Genomic DNA, 24,429 nt, shown 5'->3' with positions numbered 1-24,429 from the left:
TATTGCTGTTAGAAACCGAGAAAGTTGCTTATGTTACAGAATTTATTGTAACATATCTTTTCTGAGGGATATGAAATCAGAAACACAAATGGATGTTAGCATTTACTGACTGCAATCCCCAAAGTATGCTGCTGATTTGCCAAGGACAAAAACTGTCTGAGGAACAGATCAAACATAGGAGTTGAACCTCTGGCCATTATTTGGATAGCCCTACAGCTGAGAGTTATGTCTACCACATAGCACTGTCAGACTTAATATCATGCAGAAAATCCATGTCCACACAAACCCTTTTAAACCAGCATTAATCCAATTGTATAACAGCAATACTTACATTCTGTCCCTATGTCTGGAACCTTATCCCGCATTTTGTTGGGCTGTCTCCATAATTTGTGTTGTAAGAGGTATTTCCAACTACCCTCTCTGATGCTGTTGTTCACACACCTCCATGATGTTCTCCTCACAGGCAAAGAAAAGGGCCAATATCCACATGACATACTCAATTATAGGAGTGTGTTGCCATGCCATTGGCTATAGGAATAACAACACAGCTGTTCTGCATGCAGTTGGCAAGTGGGGGACACCAATTGGTGCACAGGCCATCAGCTGCTCATGAGCATTACCTGCAAAAGGCAAGCTGTTGCCTATACAAAGCAGATGTATACGCAACATATCAGAGAGAGAGAGAGAGAGAGAGACAGACTAACAAAAACAAACAAACAGAAATCAAAAGCAAACCAACAATACTTGGAAAAAATGGTATGTCAATCAAGTAAACATGCAATGGAATGCAGTAGGGGTATGTAATAATGGGAAATAGGAATTTTCACAAATATGTCTCAACAAGACTTGCTCTACTGATATATTGCTGATCAGCACCTATGGCTATAGCACCTGGGTCTGTCTGCAGTGACATAGATCACAGTTCAGGCCCCTGAGTCACCCCAGGAAAGGATGGCTGACATATGACTACTACTTGAGTGTCTGTTGAACAATACTGACTGTGGCACTGCTAGGCAAGCTAGTGGGATGCTGTAAATATTCATATGTTACTTGGGAATACAACTATGATAAACTGGTTTGTCTCACAAATCTAAGAGACCTATACAGGGTATGTGCATAGTAAACTACTGTTGCAGACATATGTGTCAAACTGCATGTAATGTACTGAGCTCATACCATTCAACTGTCCAGTGTTATGCACACTGACCATATGTGTGCCTCATATTTTTAGTCATTTACTTATATAGTTGTGTTATGTCTGGCAAATCATTGGCAAATCTGTGAAGACTGACATTAGAACATAATAGCATGTGTCTACTGCTTTTAGTCGAATTACATTTGGTCAAAAATTATTTCAGGCAGCCCACTTCACTGAAAATGCATTTCACTGAAAACCCATTTGGTCAAAAATGGAATATAGCCCCTGCCCCACTGCAGTGTGACCCTGGAGTGAGAATATAAAGTTAGGTGGGGTGGGGGGCACAGTGGGTGTATGGCAAACTATAGAGCAAGATTGCAACCGATGGAAAAACCTCAAGTTACCCTTCCTGTCCAAAGTGTCCATAATCAAAATAAATATACTGTTTAGAGTAATATATGCATTTACATCCACTCAAGTAATAGTACATAACAAATTTTCAACCAAATAAACACCTCACTAACTAAATTAATATGGGACCCCCCCCCCAAAAAAAAAACAAGAATATCATACCAAAAATTATCTTGACCAAAACTAAAAGGGGGCTTAAATTTACCAGGTTTTAAACTCTACTATATGATCATCAACTGTAGCATAATTCTAAAAATAGCAGAACATATCCTATCTCACAACAGATGGTCTCCGATATGGCTGACAATATACCATAACTTTATCAAAAATTTAGATATTAACCCTAGAGCTCTTCCCTTTTCAAACAAAAAGAAATAGTGGCCTACAAGATTACTGACCCCTAAAACATTTTATCATTAATGTAGAAAATTTATTTTCTTCCATTAATCTAGAGACAGGAATGGAAACCCTTCAACCACTACACAAAAATCCAAACTTAAAAATTAATAACACAATGTTAAACCTCAATAAATACCCCTTACTAAAAGACATCATTATCATTTTTGTCCTAGTTTATCCTAGTTTACCCCTGGCTGCTTTGCGTTCCTAACCGTAACGATCCTGTGCTACCCTTTAACTTGACCCTACCACCTGGACGTATGGGATTTTACCTGGCAAGCAAGAACCCATTTAAAGGACCTTCTACTGCCTCATTCCCTGCTACCTCAAAGTTTTGATTTCACTACTCTGAACCCTGTATTTAAGGAAGCTAGAAACTCTTTAACTTGACCCTACTCCCTGGACATATGGGATTTTACCTGGCAAGCAAGAACCCATTTAAAGGACCTTCTACTGCCTCATTCCCTGCTACCTCAAAGTTTTGGTCTCACTACTCTGAACCCTGTATTTAAGGAAGCTAGAAACTCTTTAACTTGACCCTACTCCCTGGACATACGGGATTTTACCTGGCAAGCAAGAACCTATTTAAAGGAGCTTCTACTGCCTCATTCCCTGCTACCTCAAAGTTTTGGTCTCACTACTCTGAACCCTGTATTTAAGGAAGCTAGAAACTCTTTAACTTGACCCTACTCCCTGGACAGACAGGATTTTACCTGGCAAGCAAGAACCTATTTAAAGGACCTTCTACTGCCTCATTCCCTGCTACCTCAAAGTTTTGGTCTCACTACTCTGAACCCTGTATTTTAGGAAGCTAGAAAGTATGTGTTCCTTCATCTAGCTAATTTTACTCTTTTTACATTTTTGTATAAATGAGAATTATGTTTTTTTTGTGCCCCTGGCCTTCTGTGACGCTATTTAGAAAGGACTCATAGCAGCCACACACGCCCCCCCTTACCTAACACTAGTTGCTGCTTTCTCCTCTTCTGGCCTGTCCTCCACACTCCTTTCCTGACCTGAGCAAGTATTTTCCTTTTTCTCTCCCGCTCATGTTATTACCTGCCAACTACCTTCTTCTGTAATTAACCTTTTGTCCACTAGATTTCACCCTAACTTGCAAAGTTATTCTACCTTACTTTCTCTACCCACTGCATGAAACCTAACTAAATTACTCGCTGCTATACCTAATACTTCCAATCTTTTCCTCTTGTCCCATACTGATAAATTTATTTATTTTCTCTATTAAGATCTTCAGCTTAACCCGTTTCTCACTCCTTTCACCCTCTCTTACTCACCTCACCTGCCTTTCACTGATTGTCTTCAGACTGCCTTCCTCCACTTTGTCTGAACCTGCTCCGTTCACCCTGCGGGCTCACTCCGCTCCCCTACCCTACCCTCAAGATCCACCCACCCCTACAACTCCTAAACGTATACTCCTTTACCACACTCCCTCCTTCTCACACCAATCACACTTTACCCCTCCCATCAAGCTCTACCAATAACCACCCACTTGCATCCTTTCAATTGACACTCTTACCTCTCCTCCCTTCCTGTATTCACTTCCATCTCTTATTCCCAATTTACTTTCATATACTTGTCCTGTCACTATGCCTTACCTACTTACTTCAACCAATTTAAAACACATCCTCCTGTTCTCACTTTTTCCTTTCCTTCTCTTACCCTACCTTCTCACCTCTTATGAACAACTTACCCTACTGGAATCACACACCTTCACTCAAATTACTAGCTCACCAACCCTTAACACATTCCAAGCCTGTTCTAACATCATTTCTTCTCCCAGGTACCTTCTTGCAAAATTTCATAGAAAGGTCTACATTACCTACAGTAATCATATACACAAAAAATCCTCACACATTTTCACTAAACCCTCACTCCTAATAAAAAGATTACTTCTCTCCCTATAAGCAGGTGACATTCATCCCAACCCTGGCCCAAATAACACTACCACTTTTAACCCCATCAGTCTTCCACCCTCCAGTTCTAATCTACTCTCCAAATCCCCTAACTCTCTCTCTATAGCGCACCTTAACATCCATAGTATTAATAATAAAATTACCCAGCTCCATGCTCTGCTAGACATACACTCATTCGACACCCTATGCTTGTCTGAAACTTTGCTTAAACCAGCAACCCAAGTCAGTGAGATTATTCCCCCTGGTTATAACATCCACAGACTGGACCGTAAAGCTAAAAAGGGTGGTGGGATAGCAATTATTTACAAAACAAGGATGCAACTTACTGTCCTACATGACAAACCTCCCTCTGTAAGTAATGCTGAAATCCTTATCTCCAAACTTCAGCTTAATACCCATAAATCCATCTACATAATCTGCTTATACCTCCCCCCTGGAAATAACATCAGTACCTTAGAAGAAATCCTCAGCTGGCTCTCCATTCATTTCCCACAAGAAACCATAGTCCTGGACGATGTCAACATCAGCTGGATAACCTGCACCTCAGTAGACCCTCCCACCCTCTTAAATCTCCATGGTTTTATATAAACCATTCAAGCTCCCGCTAGAACTAGCAAACCTAATAACAAAGAAAGCATATTAGACTGGATTCTGAATAATCATCACCACCTAACTAATACAGTAGGAACACTACCTGATGACTTAAGTGACCATGCACTTACTTACTTAATCAGACATAAAACTAATACCCCAAACCCAAATAAATTCAAAATGGTCAGAACTAATAAAAACTTTAACCCTGAAACCTTCAAAGCTGAACTTACAGCCTGTAACTCATCCCTCTTAAACACCTTCCACTGGATGATGCTCTCCCATACTTCAACTCAAAGTTCCTATCTATTCTAGACTCACACGCTCCCTCAAGATCTGTCAGAATTAGCTCAAAACCCACACATTGGCTATCAAAGGACACAAGGCATAAAATTATTCTGAAAAATAAACTCTTGACTTAATACCGTAGAACTAAAGATCCCATTGACCAACTAAACTTTAGGCAAATAAGAAACATTACAAAAACAGCCATACATCTAGATAAAAGAAACCACTACTGCCATCTACAACATTCTAACCAACATAATCCACAAAAGTCCTGGGCAGGAATAAATAGACTCTTAAAGCCTGGCCACTCTGACACCCCATGCTCCTCAGGCACTTCCCTAAACAACCCAAAACATACTGCTGATGCCTTCAACACCTTCTTTACTGAAACTGTCCAGTCTCTATCTAATCAACTTTCCCCAGATATCCCCTCCCTGTCCACCTCCTCTAATACATCTATTCCCTTATTGCAACTGCAACCTGTAACCACATCACTAATATGCTCTCTGCTCCACAAACTGAAATCCTCCTCTCCATCAGCTGACCAGCTACCAGCTCAATATCTAAAAATTGCAGCTAAAACATTAGCCTATCCCATTTCCATCCTAATTAAAAGAACCTTCATTGAAGGCTACATTCCATCAATCTGGAAAATATCACATATTATTCCCCTGCACAAAGGTGGTAACTCAATTGAACTCTCAAACTACCGACCCATAGCCTTACTCTCCCCCCTAGCTAAAATCATAGAAAAGTGCATCCAAAAACAACTTCTAAATCACCTCTTAAATTACAATCTACTAGCTGACTGTCAACATGGCTTTAGACCATTCCACAGCACCACAACTGCCCTCCTTTCCTTCACTGACTGCATCAAAAAAAAAACGGAATAATAGCATCCTTACCTCTGCTCTCTTTATTGATCTAGCCAAAGCCTTCGATATGGTCAGTCACGAGATACTAATAAACTTACTTAAATCTTTCACACTAGACACAAGTGCGATAAAGTGGTTCCACGCCTATCTTCATAACAGACAGCAGGCAGTTCTTTGGCACAATAACTTATCCAACCACCTACCCATTTCCCCTGGAGTTCCCCAAGGCTCATTTCTTGGCCCTCTTCTGTTTTCAGTTTTCATAAATGATCTTCATACTATTATTCCTCTTGCAACCTGTATACAATATGCAGATGATTCTACTCTGATTTGTTCTGCCTCTTCCCCCTCTGAACTTTACTCTGTCACCCAACAGACATTCCAAACTGTAGAAATGTGGTTCCTAAAGTGATGCTTAATCTTAAACCCCAAGAAAACCAAGTTATTACTTTTCTCCCCCACCAGTAAATCCTCTCCACTCAACTTCTCTGTCTTGTCAAGTAATGCCACCAGTATTTCCCCCGACCCAACTACCAGGCTCCTAGGAGTGGAGATTGACAACAATCTAAGCTTTGACACTCACCTTAACAACACTATAAAACTAGTTAACAGAAAACTGGGCTCATTGTACAGAACTAAACCAGTCCTTACTCCACTTGCCAGAACATCCATCGCCCACTCACACCTAATTTCCACCGTCCTTTATACGTCGTCTATCTACACTAATCTGTCCAAAGCTAACCTCAGCAAAATGGTTGTTGCCTACAACAGTATTGCTAGATTTGCCTCTGGCTCTACTTTTAGAACTCACCACTGCATAAACTTAATCCAATTAGGATGGCCTGAGCTACAAAACCTAATCTTATTTCACAAACTCTCCATAGCCCATAAAATCCTGTATAAACCCTTAAATACTCCCATACTCACTACTCTTATTACTCCTTACTGCAATCTTAAAAGCCTACACTCTTCTAATAAACTTCTTATTTCCACTTGTAAATCCTATAACATGGCCGGAAACTCTTTGTTCTCAAACACAGTAAGCGAAATCTGAAACTCCCTTCCTGACAATCTCACTGCACTCTCTTCTCCTCCCTGCTTTAAATCCCAACTCAAATCTCACCTCAAAATCCACTGGCTCTGCCCACGTACTAACCCTGGCTTGTTTTCTATATCCTCACAAGTGCTTCCTTTTTTTTCTGAATACAGAACTTCAACTAACACTTCCCTATTTCTTCTATCATGCTCAATTTGTACACCTATTAAATTTATAGTTTTTGTAGCTAATTTCTAATATTTCTTCTGCAAATATATGCTAATGAATCTTCTCATAGCTATTTCTTTTTCTCTGTTATTAATGTATGCTTTTGGAGCTTTTCTCCCCGGGCCTCTGCTGAAAATGGACATATATCCAGTCGGACCAGCCCGGTCAACAAATGTAAAATAAAAATAAAATAAACATGAGAATCCGACATCTCTACCCATATAACAATCATACAATTACAGAGATGAGAACACAACTTAACTTGCCAAAAATCATACGCAATCACGCTGATACAAATCAAAGAACAATGTTCCAGATTCTTACAAAATCCAAAATTGAATATGACATATAAATAACTGTGAATCCTTTTGGGAGAGAATGCTATCCAGAAGGAAAATGCTATCCAATACATAAAAAATGATAAGCGAGATTAAATATCAAAACAATTTACTCTTCTTGAAATACTGGCTCAAATCAAACCCATCCGTCACCCAACAACAGATTAGCCGTGCCATATAATTAATCTCCATAGCAACACCACTAAGAAAATTAACATACACACAACTTATGATTTACAGCAATACTTACTATACCCCTAACATACTACATAAATTCAACACTTCTAATTCACCAAACTGCCCACACTGTAAGATGCAAGAAGCAGATATAGTACATGTATTTTGGAGCTGCAAATGTGTATACAAATTGTGGAACTCACTAAAAATGTAATTACAAAAGATAGGTTACAAAAAAGCAACATTGACATGGGAATTCACATTTCTTCATATTACCCCCACAAACTTACCTAAAAAGCAAACCAACACTATTTTTACTAATGAAACTATACATAGCATCCAAATGGATGGATCATCTGACCATTACATGGGAAGAATTAAAAAAAATGGCCATTAAACAACTGTTAGCTCATAAATTGATAATTGAAGCAAGAATTAAAGATGACAATAAAATGAGAATTTGAGAACAGGTATTTAACACAATTCTAGCCTACACATACTCAATAAACTTATTGACACAGCATAAGTTATATGATTACATACTCTATCCCACAACTATCCAAACTTTATCAAGACTTTATACTGATGTAAGCAATTTAGATTAGACTTATTTATACTTGAACGGCACTATTGTACATTGTGTAACTAGTTTATTTGTATATGTTTTTTGCAACCATTACATACCATAATTGTACGATTCAACTTATATAGTTATCTGTTACATATGTTGTACTAAAAGAAAATAAAGATTTTTGGGGGAAAAAAAGAAAATGGAGAGGTGTCCAACTGTGTTATGACCTTGTGTCCATGCCTACTACAAACAGCTATATGAGCATTTACATAACTGTCTGGACTCAGAAGCACCTTACTCATAAAACCTGCCTCCACCAAGGTAGAGTAATCCCCTTTGCTGAACAGCAGCAATAGACAAACCACATAATTGGTTGCTATATTGGCTATACAGGGGGCAAGTAAGAGCAGGCACCAACTTGGAAGCAAGTCATCCTTTGTCTGAACGAGCATATAAGGTCACAGTTGAATTTCTGTAAGGCTAACTATGAGTACCAATCAGACACATCCACTAAGGTCAATCACAAGGTCATCTTCACATATGTCTTCAATCTCAGAGGCAACAACCCAACCCACCTTGTAATGGTGGTCAATCACACCACATACTCACACACCGTAGCTATAACCAACCCATTGCAGACAGGTTAAGGGAAAACATCACCCCCCTCCCCCGTCCCACCATCATTATAGGTGGATATGCACAGCACCCACACACCTTCCCTCATCATAATCAGGGAGCAGGCCCATAATGCCTAATCAAAGTCAACAAAAGTAAATCTCCATGGAACATGATAATATCCCTGTCTGCATCCTACATGAACTCAGGCATATGTAATCAGCTCCATAACACACTGTACGCAAGCAAAGCCTGAGCACCACTGACATCCCATCTGCAAAGAAGACGACCACTGTCATCCCTCTACACAAAGGTGAATGATGAATGGTGGATTATACAATTTACTGGCCCTCAATGGGGGGAACATGACACATCAGGACTGGGTGTGCAATACAAGTTCATTCTGTGCTGATAGATGATAGGGGAATGATGTGGTTGTAAGTGGTGGCTAATGATAGTCAATGTTGATGTGCAGGTTCTGTAAATAACTTTGACCAATGTATGAGGTCCTGTGATGTGTTTCTCTGTTTATGTCTTCCAGGTGACATGCAGCAGCCAAGACAGCCAGCATATACTGTAGCTGAAAATGCAGTCATCACAGATGCCATCATGCAGCATTATGGGGTGATGTTTTGCCATAGCCAACACAAATCTGTGGGAGTAGACTGCCCTCTGGGACAACCTTGTCCACAGAGTTAACAACTTGGGCCACTATGGACTCACATACGATCAGGTCATGCATCGAGTAACTGACCTGATACACTATGCCTGGCAAAGGGCTGCTGCCTTGGCCAGGGACCATACCACTACAGGTGGTGGTCCTGTCACACAGGCCCCACTTACACCAACAGAGGAGCTCCTTGCAGACCTTGTGTTGGCCACCACACACCAGTAAAGCCAACAAACGCAAGTTGTGGAGGTGAGTGGCACCCAGGCAACAGGCAAAGAGTGTCCAGGTAAGGCCCCAGTGCACATCAATTGAATACTGCAGCAGTCATACTGGCTTCTGTACAATATCTAGATGCATATGTTGCCAAAGCTACTATATTGGTAAAACTGAAAGAATGTTTAAGCAAAGAATTTATGAACACCAATATCAAATTAGTAGGGGTAATAGCACAAATGCTTTGGCTAGACACATTTTAGAGTACCCCACACACAAATTCCAATTTACAGTATTACAACAAATAGTTAGGAACATCAGAGGTGGGCCCTGGGAATTAAAACTTGAAGAACAGGAACTTGTTTGGCAAATCAAAACATATGCACATGTTCCACCAGGGCTCAATGAATACTGTTCAATTAAATGTATTTTGAAATTGAAAGCTCTTCAAAGATGAAGTTTGGTTGTATAATAACTATTTCATTAGTTAATTGTATTTATGTATATTTATTTATGCATATATATATATATATATATATATATATATATATATATATATATATATATATATATTTTTATCTGACTTTTATACTTCCACTTGCTTGAGCTGTTTAAAGTGTTATCTAGTATTTAATAATATTTAGATATCTAAGGACATAAGTAAATAAGACCAATGCGTTGTGGTTTTAAAACTGTTGCTGATTTTAAAAAAGTATTATATTTATTCACACATACATTTTACTTAGTATAATACTGGCTCTTTAAATTTCTTTAATCATGCTAATTTGCTTTATAATTAGTTATTTCATCTTAATTGATGGCACTATTTTAACTGAGGTTTCTTGGGGTTTGTTTGTCTGAAGAAGTTCATGTATTTCCTGAATGAAAGCGCAAACAATAAATTGGTTGGAATTCTACAGCTTGCTGCCTTTTTTGTTTTTTAACAAAGTATTAGTTTAAGGGTGTGCACACTCATGCAGCCAGCCTATTGTATGTATTTCACTTTCTATATGTTACTTCTAACCAATGTGTTTGTTCTTCAATTGGATTTCACAGGTTATAGGTCACATTAAAGGTGGGAAATGTTATGACATGATTTATGTGGTCTCATGTTATATATCAGAAAAACCTGGCATGTTAATATGGTGTGTACACTTATTATATCCACTGTAAGCTTCGAAGGATGTTAGAATAACCGGTTTTGTTTTAACATACATTTACTGCAGGGTTTGAAGTGTGAAACTCAAATTATGTTATTAATTAGTAATGCCAATCCTCAGATCATCCCATTAATGTGTCAGACAAACACAGGATTTATAAGGAACAGACCAAAAATATGAGCCATACATCTAGACATTCAGCGAAACTCTGTGCAGCTGAGAGGTATGTTCTGTAGGAGTTGCCACTGTGCTATACAGGTGAACAGCAATAATGGCTGCAGTGTGTGCTAGGTGAAGGCCCGTCACCTGCTAATACTACTCAAGCATCCCAGAAGTGTATATTAGTAGTAACAATAACTGGAAAGGGCTGCACTGCATGATGTTGAGGGCCTGTCCAGAGTGTGCATGTTGTGGTCTGATTATTTTATGAATATCACCATTTGGGTATTGCTCGGTCTGTGTAATGCCTTTATGCCACCTCACCTGTATGTGTGGGTGTGTGTGTGTGTGTGTGTGTGTGTGTGTGTGTGTGTGTGTGTGTGTGTGTGTGTGTGTGTGTGTGTGTGTGTGTGTGTGTGTGTGTACCAGCAACCCTTATAGTGCAGGTATTAATTTACATATGTTCATAGGTTCATAGGTTCATAGGTGTGTACTAGGGTAATGGCCCTGGAGCCTTTACATGCCTAGCCCATAGGATTTCCCTGGCATCATGACAGCTGATCTTAGTTCCCAGTGCCTCTGTTGAGTAGAGCCACTGGAGTGATCCCTGTGGTAAATTTTCTATTTCCCATCCACTCATCAAGATTTCTCTTGAAGAGGGCCAGTGAGGTGCTCTGTTTGACAAGCATGGGAAGTCTATTCCATAGCTTGGGCAGTCTCTGGGTTATGAACCTGTCCCTCCAGCACGTTCTGTTGATTGTGATAATGAGGTTGAGGCCTCTGGAGCATGTAGTGTGGAGGGATTGGGATGTCTTTAGATGTAGCATTTATAACAGAGCTGGGTCAGACATGGCTTTGTAAGTCAAGCAGTGATCATCTCTAAGTAGGTAATATAATATAGAGAATAGTTGTAGTTTTTTTTGAGTCTGTCCATATAGGACAAGTGTTTAAGGCCTAGGATCCTCTTTGTGAGGTTTAAGGCCTAGGATCCTCTTTGTGAGGTACTTTTGCGGCCTTTCCAGTTGTTGCAGGTGTCTAGTAAGGTACATGTGAAATGGGGCATTGTACTTGATGATTGGCCTAATGAAGGAAGAGTAGAGGGAGACAATGACCTCTTTCTTCCTGGATGCAAATCCCATAGTAATGAGATATACCACATAGAAGGACTTTCTGACAACAGAGGCAATGTGGTGGTCAAAAAAGAGGTTGCTGTCAAACTGTGTTCCCAGATCTCTTATAACACCTTCTGTGTTCAGTGGACTACCATCGATGTGGTAATTCATGGGAACTGGGTTTTTCTTAAAGGGGATGATGACACATTTTTGGCATTGAGCTTAAGGCCATGGTTCTGACATCAGTCATTGTTCTCAGTGAGGCCTTTCTGTAGGATGTCAACATCACTTGGGTGTTAATAATAGCTCCCAACTTGCAATCATCTGCAAACATTGTAAGCCAGAGACCCCCCGTGTTGGCCTGGCCTTCAGAGAAGTGGATACCAAACAGGAGAGGACCTAGGACTGAACCCTGTGGGACTTGTGACTGGTCGGCAGTCTGACTTGGAGTCAGCTGCTTTCACACTCTGTGTTCTATCTATGAACCATTTTGCAACCCACCTAGTGATACAGGGGTTGATGCCTAGCTTAGTGAGTTTTAGTATGATTCCTGAGTGTGGAATGGTATCAAAGGCCTTGGCCAGATCAAGGTAGACTGTATGAACCACCTTGCCTTCATCCAGAGCTCTGGTGACTGACTCAAAGAAGCCAACTAAGTTGAGCAGGCATAATCTACCCTTCACAAAACCAAACTGTGCGGGATCCAGAATTTGGAGATTTCCTATATCCTTGTTTATTAGGTCTGTAATGATGCATTCCACAGCCTTGAATATCAGACTCATCAGGCTAATGGGCGATAGTTCCCAGAGGCTGTAGTCGCTCCTCCTTTATCGAGAGGGATGACTGTAGCAGTTTACCATTTGGTAGGGACAAAGCCTGAAGTGAGGCTGTGATTGAACATGGCACACAGGTGAGGTTCATGTAGAACACAGCCAGGGATATTGTCAGGTCCCAAAAAAGCTGTATTCTTGGCCTTGGACAGTGCTGTTTTAACCTGTGCAGCAGTAATACTGGGTGCCTGGTAATCTACCGGTATTGTGATTGGTACGTTTGGGGGGTGAGAGGGGTAAAGCTGGCACTGAATCTGTCAGCCAGTATATTGGCAATATCTGTTGGCTCATTACAGGAGGTAACATTGTGCAGTAGCTCAGAGCAAATCTGGGTATTGCTGTGCAGATTCTTTACATAACTATAGAAGCTTTATGGTTGTCTTTACTATCTTCTGCAATTCTGTTTTCATAGCTAGCTTTAAAGGATTTGATGAGGGACCTCAACTTTTTGTTGAGGCTGATAAGTGAGTTTTTCCATTCTTGGGACTTCACCTCATTCCTCATCAGTTTCCTCCTTCTGTTGTAGAGTTTGTTTACAGCAGGGGACCACCAGATCGGCTTCCATTTTTTCTTGTCTTCCTCTCACAGGTGGACATGGTGGTTGTGGTCTCTCCCGCTCAGAATCTGATGTCAGTGTCTCTGCAGATTCTGACTATGATGGTGGTCATAGTGGGGCACAGGTGGGGTAGTCAGGGGCTGAATCTGTGCCATTGGTTGGCATCCCACAGTCATCCACAATGCCCCTGCACACATTCACAATGCCCACACATACCCTGTCCCCATCAGCCACAGATAATGGACAGTTGCCAGGTGGTGGCATATAATAGGCTAGTGTGGTGACTATGGCAAGTGTGAGTGTAGACACTAGCCATAGCCAGAGTACAGGCAAGGTCCCACACAGGCGGATGGACATGGGTGCTCAGAGGAGGACTGCTACCCATCAAGCTGCTGTCACAAGTGCCACATTAAGTGTCACCAGACATATGTTTCAGGCTGTCACTGATGCACAGGCACGTAGTGAATGCAACACCAGACAAATACTTAGAGTCTTGGCTACAACTCTTACTTGCTTATGTGGCGACATACATGACTTTGTCGAGGCCACACATCAAAATACTGAGGTCATGAATGGACTGTGGGGTGAGACCTTGGCAATCCTTAACCATGGCATGTCTGTGCCAGAGTGTGTGGTGGGAGATGGGTGTCGGCCACGTGGATGTAGGTCAGTGCCAACATCAGCTGAGAGTCTACAGGGTCATGCACCTTCACATTCCCTTAATGGCAGTACCACCAGCACTACTGTAGGAGGGTGCTGTCCACACCACAAAAAAGCAGGCCATGGGCACATGGTCCTGGGTGGTACTGTCAGGGAAACAGATCCAGCAGACAGCAGTCACCATTGGGAAACAGTACTGCATCTGGCCATAGGCCTGGTGGTACCAGTGAGACCCCTGTAAGGACCAGTTCCCATTCCCATGGCCAGAGATGGTGAACTGTACACCTTGCCATGTATGGTCCACAGCTGTCCAACATATTCCTGTGTAAGGCAGCCACATGGTGTGACTGTGTGCATACAAACACATGCACATCAGCATCACAGCCAGGTGACCTCCAGACACACACACACCACCTCTGCATGACCCATTCATAGAACATCCCTTCAAACACACACGCATGATGTCAACCGTATGGCCCAGCCTAGGCCTCTGGCAAAACCACACAACACCCTGTGCATATGATGATACCTGTGCCACATCCCTGTCATCCATACAACCAATGCAGGGACATGCTAATATGGTTCTAATCCACAGGATGATTTAAGTACAGTTTAGCTATGTATTGCTGCATAATGTGCTGTCAGCTGGCATTTGTAATATGTACACTCCAGAGTGTGTGTGTACCTTTTCACCCACGATGCATTATTGGTGTTAGCAATGCTGACTTAATGTAGTCTCACATGCTGTATTCTGATTGTGTTTTAGGTGTCCATGTGTCAGCAGGATGTGGCCCTGCAGACATTGCCAACGAGGGGTATGGCAGAGGGGTAACACTTCGATCATGTCAGAGCCGAGGTACATCTGTATATGTACACATTTACCAGGTCTGTGTAACAGTTATTGGATGTGCCACAGAGCTTATAGGGCTGAGGGGGTGTATACAGGTAAGTTATGGTGGTTGACATCAGCAGTCCTTGTAAAGTGGACAATGGTAAGTATAGTGGGTGGAACACACCTCAGATTGGTGGATATTGTGTTGACCAAACACATAGAGAATACTGTTCCTACACACACACACACACACACACACACACACACACACACACACATGCACACACACATGCATATGCACAAGATCACAGTTGCCAGTGTTGGGTTTGGAATCCATACCCATCTAGTAAGTGGTACTACAGTGTTATGCAGTTATCGCAGGTGGCACAGAACTAATAGTGGGATGACTGTTCCAAGGTACCTGTAAAGTAAATAACATCATGTGCCCTTGTGAGGTATGGCAATGGGAGGTGTACTGGGTGTGGAAGCACTCATTAGACTGTCATGTACAAGTCTACACACTCACAAACACTGCTATATACACCAATGCACACACAATTGCCAGTACTGACATTAGTAGCCCTGCCTATCATGTTATTCATTCCATACTGTTACATAGCTGTTGCACACAGCACGGAGCTTATAGGGCTAAAAAGTGTCCACAAATACCTCTATGTTGGATGTGAACACCAGCCTTTGTAAAGTGGACCTTGTGACATGTACTTGGAATATCATGACCTAAAAATGTAAAACCCACCATCCCAGTTGATATAGTTCTTACATAGACAGGATACAGTTCTCCCACACACACACACACACACACACACACACACACACACACACACACACACACACACACACACATACACATGTGCACACACACACACACACACACACACACACACACACACACACACACACACACACACACACACACACACACACACACACACACACACACACACACACACACACACACACACACACACACATTTGCCAAGAATGGGATTAGAGCTCCTACCTATCTAGTTATTGCTGATATAGTGTTATGCATGTATTGCCTGCGCTATGGAGCTTATATTTGGAAGAGTGTCCCACAGTTCTTCATGTGGGCATGGTCCCTTTACCTATCCTGTATGGTGGACATCCTTCCTGTGTGTGTGAACAACATCACTAGCCCTTGTAAAGTATGGTAATGGGCAGTGTACTGGGAGAGTGAGGCCTCAAAATGCTGTATCCTACAAACATACACACTTACACACACACACACATTTGCCAGGACTCAGATTAGAACCCCTACCTATGTAGTCACTGGTACTATAGTGTTATGCAGTTACTGCACACACCACTGAGCTTATAGGGTAAAAAGTTTCCCAAGGTAACTATATAGTGAATAACCTCACTGGCCCTTGTAATGTATGGTGGTGGTAGGTGTACTGGGTGAGAAGGGCCACAAACTACTTTCACCCACATGCTTACACACTCACAAACACTGTTATACACATTAATGTGCACACACACACACACACACACACACACACACACATTTGCCATTACTGAGATCCATATGGTTATAGGTGTGTACTAGGCGAATGGTCATGGAGCCTTTACACGCCTAGCCCATAGGGTTACTCTGGCATCATGCCATCTGATGATAGCCCCCAGTATGTCTAATGAGTATAGCCACTGGGGTGATCCCCAGGGTGGGATTTTTATTTGCCATCCACTCATCCAGATTTCTCTTGAAGAGGGCAAGTGAGGTGATCTGCTTGACATGTATGTGAAGTCTATTCCATAGCATGGGCAGTCTCTGGGTTATGGACCTGTCCCTCCAGCATGTCATGTTGATTGTGGAAATGGGGTTGAGGTCTCTGGGGCATGTTCTGTGGACAGATGTTGCATTTCTGATAGAGCTGGGTCAGACATGACTTTGTAAGTCAAGCAGAGATCACCTATAAGTAGCCAATATGAGACAGAGAATAGTGAGAGTTATTGGAGACTGTCCATATAGGACAAGTGTTTAAGGCCTAGGTTCCTCTTTGTGAGGTATTTTTGCAGCTTCTCCAATTGTTGCAGGCATCCAGTGAGGTACATGCCAAATGGGCCATTGTACTCGCTGATTGGCCTAATGAGGGGAGGGTAGAGGGAGACAATGACCTGTTACTTCCTGGATGCAACACCCTTAGTAATGAGATGTGCCACATAGAAGGACTTTCTGAACACAGTGGCACTGTGGTGGTCAACAGAGAGCTCGCTGTCAACCTGTGTGCCCAGCTAACTTATAAGTACTTCATTGTTCAGTGGCTACCATCGATGTAGTTATTCATGGGAACTATGTTGTTCCCAAAAGGGATGTCGGCACATTTTCTGGCATTGAGCTAAAGTTCAGGGTTCTGAGACCAGTTGTAGATCTCAGTGAGGCCTTTCTGCAGGCTGTGAACATCACATGGGGATGTAATAATAGCACCCACCTTGCAAATATCTGTGAACATTGTCAGCTAGAGTCCCTTCATGTTGGGCTGGACTTCAGAGCCATAGATACTGAACATGAGAGGACCCAGGACCAAATGCTGTGGGGCTCCACTCATGACTGATCAGCAGTCTGACATGGAGTCCGCTGCTTTCACATCATGGGCTTTATCTGTGAGCTAGTTTGCAAGCCACCTAGTGATATAGGGGTTGATGCCTAGCTGAGTATGTTTGTCTATGATTCCTGAGTTTGGAATAGTATCCAAGGATTAGAAGGCCTGCCTGTTTTGTTAGTTATTCCATACTATTACATAGTTATTGTACGTGGTACAGAGTTATAGAGCTACAGAGTGTTTACAGCTACCTCTACAGTGGATGACAATAGTGGGCCTTGTAAAGTAGACATTGGGATGTGTACTGGGTACAAATTGCTACCCACCCACCCAATGGATATGTTTTGCACCAAAACACACACACACCCACACAGGATATTGTTCTCACACACACCCATACACACACACACACACACACACACACACACACACACACACACATGCGCATGCAAACACACACACACACACACACACACACACACACACACACACACACACACACACACACACACACACACACACACACACACACACACACACTTGCCAGGACTGAGATTAGAATGTCTGCCTATCTAGTTATTGCTACTACAGTGTTATGCATTTATTGCATGTGCCACAGAGCTTACATGGAGAAGGGTGTCTCAAGGTACTTCGAAGGTGAGGAACATCACCAGCCCTTGTAAGGAGCATGCTCAGTATGACCTTCTATATTAAGTGTTGAATCCATTCCATGGATAGTTGTACTACAGTCCGGGGTGTTGTGTGCTACAGACATAACTTGCAATCTGTTTATGAAAGATATCTGGAGATAGGCTGCCAATATGGGGACACAATGGGCCAAGCATAGGGGGGTAGTGTAACTACTGGTCTTATCAATGTATGAGTTGCTTGAGTTACAGGGTATGTTTTAGCAGACATTTCTGACATATGTAATGGCAAGACACTATACTGAATTGTGTCATTGCCTACTGCCAGATATAATCAGATCATCACAATTGTAGCAAAAAAGTCCCAAAACAAATCCCAAACAGGATGCAGTGAGCAAAATGCGTTGCCAGACAAATCCCAAAAATGGCAAGAAGGCAAGTAGATAAAATCAAGTAAAATCCAAGAAAAACGTTATTCTGCGTAAGCGCTTTCGTAATAACATTACTTCATCAGATGCATAAAAAAACAATAATGAATACTACATGTATATATATATATATATATATATATATATATATATATATATATATATAGTAATATCCAATGGTAAGCCTTAGATTTCCCTCCTTTTCTTAATTGAAAAATAAATTATACTCATTTAAAGTTATACATACAATAAAAGATGCATCATAAAAATCTAAAAACACACCATGGGAATACCACTACTTTCCACATAGTAATTGTATAACATAAAAATAAATGAATGAAATAACCTAGCATATTAGTGCTTAAGTCTCCTATTCTTTAAAATAGGCTTGAGAGGTACCATGTCATTCAAACCTGAGCCATGGTGGGCTCCTAAACGTAGGATCCAACGTAGCTCCTGTGTCTCAGTCATATTGACAATATCACCCATCCTAAGGTTCTCCTGAATTATTTTGAGTACCTGAAACCGAAATATGTGATCTACCCCTTCCAATAGTACATGTTTAGCAATTGCACTGTAGTCCTGTTTTCTTCAGACACAATAATCATGGTCCCTTATTATTTCTCTAACCCTACAGTTAGTTTTACCAATGTAGAATTTAAAACATTTAGTACAATGGGCTATATATACTAAACTGCTGGTATTACAATCCACCTTGCATTTAATTTCCCAAAGGTATCGAGTGTCTGGATGTCTAAAATATCTAGATTTGTCTACAAAGGTACAATAATTACATTTCCCACATTTGGAGGTGCCTGACAAAAACTCATTAGGGAAAGTTTGGAACTTCGGATAGCATAGCCTCTGCTTCATTGTGGACCTATTCTTATATACAAATCTAGGTGTTTTCCCCACTATCCTTGTGGTCTCCTCATCTGTTGTCAAAATGTGCCAGTTCCTACTAACAATATATTGAATCTTATGCATATTTGATGCATAGGATAAATCAACCGGAACCTCAAATCTTTCCCTTAACTTTTGTATAGCTTTTCTATGCTCATTTGAAAAATAAGGCTTCCCTTTACCCTCTCTCTCATTCAAAACTTTGGAGCAGGTACATGCTACAACCTAATTAGGATACCCCTGTTAGCAAATGTTTCCTTTAAAGAATGAAGTCCTAATATAAAATCCATATGCTGTGAAGATAGTTGAGATACCCTAAGAGCTTGTCCTTCCACTATATTAGTGAACATATGTGGTGGATGCATGCTACTATGTTCCACAAAAGAGGGGAGATAACATTATTTCCGGTGTATGCAGGTATGAAACTGTGTATCATCTCTTGTGATGGATACATCCAAGAAATCAATATATGTAAATGAACTACAGTATGTAAGCCGAAGGAAAGCGTTAGTACTGTTGAGATGGCTCACAAAATCTTGCAAAGAGTCACGATCCCCTTTCCAACAAATAAAGAGGTCGTCCACAAATCTTTGAAAAAATCTCACCTCTGATGTGCCATTAATCCTTATGTGCTTCTCTTCCCATTCCATCATGACTATATTAGCCCATGGCTACCCCAGAAGTTTGCCAATAATATTTATCATCAAAAAGAAAAACGTGCTCTAATACAGCTTCCAAAAGCATACATAAAAAGTCAGCCTTGTTCTCATCATACATACCACTCCTCATTAGGCAAGATTTAACCATTTCCAAACCGTCCCTTTTCGGTATGCAAGTGAACATGGAAATTACATCTAACATAACTAATAGGTCAAACTTGTTATCTGCTTCATTTTTCATATATTCATGTAAATTGAGAAAAATCTCAGTATGCTTTAAAATAACTTCATAACCTTGAGTTACTTTACGGAGCTCCTTATCCAAAAAAATTAAGATGAATTCCATTAACCACCCAACCCCTACTACAATAGGTCTAAATTTGGGTTTAAGGGGTTCTTTATGAATCTTAGGGAGACCTTGGATGAGTGGTATAGTTGGATTTTCCACTAAGAAATAATCATACATTTCTTTAGATAAATAACCTAAACTTAAGCTTTCCTGTAGGGGTGAACTAATGCTATCCTGCATATCTAGAATAGTTTGTTGTGTTATAATTTTATAAACATTATCATCTGATAACATTCTTATCATTTCAGTTGTATAATACATGGCATCCAATACAACTACAGGACCACCTTTGTCAGATGGTCGAATAACTATGTCTTTGTTATCTTGTAGTGAATGCAATGGTGCCTGCTGCTCTTTAGTGAGGTTATTTAAATTCGTATTACATTGTCTCTGTTTATTGCAAATGTTCTCATAAAGGTCTTTTTCACAGGCTTGGATAAAAATGTCAACATTAGCAGGCATATACGGCATATAAACACTAGGTTTCCTAAAGTTTCCTAAAGTTCATAACATAATTGTCGTTGGTATTACCAAATATTTTCTTAAGCAAGTCATTATGTGCAAACAATCGAAGCTGGATTAAAACATCACTGTACTCAGAGTTAACTTTTGGTGTAAAACTCAAACCTTTCGATAATAATTTTGTCTCTGCTAAAGTTAATTCATAGCGTGAAATGTTCCAGACGAGTCCTGCTCGGCGTAACCCCACATTTTCTTCAATGTATGTCTCTGAATGTGTGCAGGAAGTTCTTTCCATTTCTTATCACAGTTACTTACCAGAGAAATACAAAATGGATGATGCACATACCTATATTATGAGGTAAAGGCTAGACATTCCTGCATAATCTCGCCAGCTGGCAAGTGTGGCTACAGCTGATTGACTGATGAAGCTGTGTAGGTCCAGCACCTTGGTGATATACTGGCTGGGGATCTCCTGGTTGTGCAGTATTCTACTGATCTGAAAGGTCATATCCTCGTGTGGCCATACCTGTCATCTGTACAGATTGTCACAAATTATCTAGATTCATGACTCATATATCTGGTCGGTTTCCTTTAACTTTGTGGTTTTCTAGCACATTTTCTACAAATTACTCAGGGTTGCAGTCAGAGAATAGTGACAGAACATTAGAGTTTCCGACTTCATACCCTTCATGATATCCATGCTACTACACACCCCTTCTGTTATTCTATCAACTTTCTAACATTATGAGAGCAATATTTCAAATGTGTCCCTATAGTTGGGCCTTTATCCCACCATTATATATGGCTTTGTCCAGATTTCTTCCTCTATGAGGTTGAAAGGTATGCTACTAGCATTTAGCAGCATGTCCTTACATTTGCATTTTGTTGACTGTGTTATCTTGGTATTATGGACCCCATGACATTCCCTACAAAGACACCATGAGTGAGGCATGGGCCTTTGTCAGAGGCCTGTAGGCCATGTGAGACTGATGCAGGCCATCTGTAGCAAGGCAGTGCATTCTGTCACTCATATGTTCCCAAGCTGCCAGGCAGTGGACCCCCATGGGGTGACGATGGTAAGTGACAGAACACACTGTTGTGCTACTAGGCACCATACTTCTCTACGTATGTGATCCAGACATCCAGTCAAAACCATGAATAACTGAGTGACAAAGGCCTAAATATATGGACCATTGTAACTATTGGCCTTACAAATCTGGAAGGGTGATACAATAACAGATTTTGTATTAGCAAGCATTTTTCTATTGGGTATGAAGTCTGAGACACTACAATCCATCATTATTTTCAGACTTTAGACTTTCGTGGTTTGCCATTGATTTGCCAGACACCCACTATTTCAGAATAAAGACACCACAAATATGATGCAAACCTCTGTACATTCTGCAAAAGGACTGTACCGTTGGGAGGTATGGTAGGCACTGTGTAGGTTACAGCAATCTGTGTACTGTTCATATGTGTGCCCCCATATATGGCCTGTCCAGCTTCCTGGCAGTAATGGATATTGACATCTGGACAGTGTGTACAACTACCACCATAGGTGTAGCTGACATGCAAAATAGTTGGTACTGCATTTCATGGAACATGGCCCTGTCTACCATAGTACTGTACCTAGGCCACTAGGACACAACAGCTGTGAGAAGTTGCTGGCCACATCCTGACAGTATTCCCCACACATATGCATAGCTCATTGACCCCTGCATATTGTGGACATGCAACAAACTATCATGTTGAGTGGGACAGCCCTGGCAATGTGTGCAATGCTGCTATTACCCTACAAACTTGCATTTCTATGTAATATGGGTGTGGGAGGGGTACACCTGTCAACAATACACATTTGCACAGACTGTGCTGATATTGGCTTTACGTTTTGGTTCCATATAGCATAGTGCTGTGCCCTGTATTGGAGAATAGAGGCATATCAGTAGAGACCACTTAGCCTTTAGAGCCTTACTGCAAATGAAGGCCTACTGTGATATCGCTGTGTAAGTCTGTAGGGCGGTATTCCATCATTGTTGCCATTTGTGGGTCTTTGCCAGACATACCTTTATGGTTTGTGTGAGTCTGGGGGTGAGTATGGGATCCCCATAGTGACATCCATGCATGTGACATATGACCCCTCCCCTTAGTTGGCCCCCTCATATACTGCAGTGGGATTTGTCACCTTTAATGATACTGTATAGTGTGAGGAAGCCAGTATTGTGCAGACATTTCCTGATGTCCCACATAGCCGTCAGTTGCCTGCAGCTATCCCAGTAGGCCACCCCCTTCCCTTGCATGCGTGCAGCATTACCATATATATGCTACAATAACATACTAATCCATTCATTTATTCTTAAGAAAACTGACTTACCATGTGCCTGTGGCAGTTGTGAGCACGGTACTTGAGGGCTATCTATATTGGATGCACATGGTACACTGCCTATACATGATAAGTTACAGGTAATGTGATGTGTGTATCATCCATTTTACTGTGTGTGCGAGTCAGAGATAGGTGTCAGTCCCTGGGTCCCTACAGTGTCAGTATGTGTGCTATGCATTTCCTCTTTGCTAAGGCCTGGGCATACTGGACATGCCTCTTTCTGCCTTCAGGTCCAGGCTCAGGGGCTTCCTCCTCTGAGTCCCTCTGTGCCTGTGGGGACCTTGGCAATGTTGGGGGGGGGTTGTGTGGCCCTTCCCCATGCTGTTCCTGCTGCATATGTTTCCACAGGATCATATTGTGTAGCATGGCACATCACTGTTGTATTGAATCAAATAACCATAAGCGCGTTCGTCAAGTTCATTACAAGACTTCATCAGATAAAACATGAACTGAAAACCCAAGCTAAAAAGTCCTTTCCATATCACATGATACACCCCCAAGTTAATTAACTAATTAACTAATTAACTAATTAGAATAAACATTAAATGTGCAAAAGAAAAAAAAGGAAAGGAAATCACATTATACAACACCTGCTTTCCTTCGTGCTTTTTACTTTGTTTGTAGAATTGTGCTGATATTAGCATGGTACATGCTATGAACATGTGTGCACATGTGGTCTGGAGAGTACTGCAAGGCTCCACCAGATATGTCAAGGCAGTGGAACCATCACTTGAGCATCCCAAACACACACTCTATAATGATTCTGGTTTGTGAGTGTGCCTCATTATGGCATTCTTGAGTGGGTGTGTGTGCATTTCTGATGGGTGTCATCACCCATGGCTCCAGTGCATAGCCAGCATCCCCCATCAGATGGTCATATGGGATGTCCCCACTGGCAAATGCCTGGTACAGCTGTGACGAATACCAGATGTGGGAGTCGTGATAGCTTCCAAGGCTGCCAGCACACACATTCATGATAATGCCCTGGGCATTGCACATGACCTGGCAGTTGATGGAGGGGAAGCCCTTGTGGTTTATGTAGACCCTACCCTGTTCACTGTGTGGTACTTTGATGTGGATGTTCGTGCAGTCTATGGCACCCAGTACCTCCGGGTATTCTGCTGCATGGTGGAAGAGATGCATATTGCTGGTCCTCTCCTCACGGATGTTGGAGAAGTAAACGTGCTTACCGGCATGTGGTCGGATGGCATCCAGGAACTGATGGAGTA

The sequence above is a fragment of the Protopterus annectens genome, chromosome 1.part1, assembly GCF_019279795.1.
Source record: "Protopterus annectens isolate FY-2018-M chromosome 1.part1, PAN1.0, whole genome shotgun sequence".
In the NCBI taxonomy this organism is placed as follows: Eukaryota; Metazoa; Chordata; order Ceratodontiformes; family Protopteridae; genus Protopterus; species Protopterus annectens.
Note: the sequence above shows the minus strand (reverse complement) of the source record.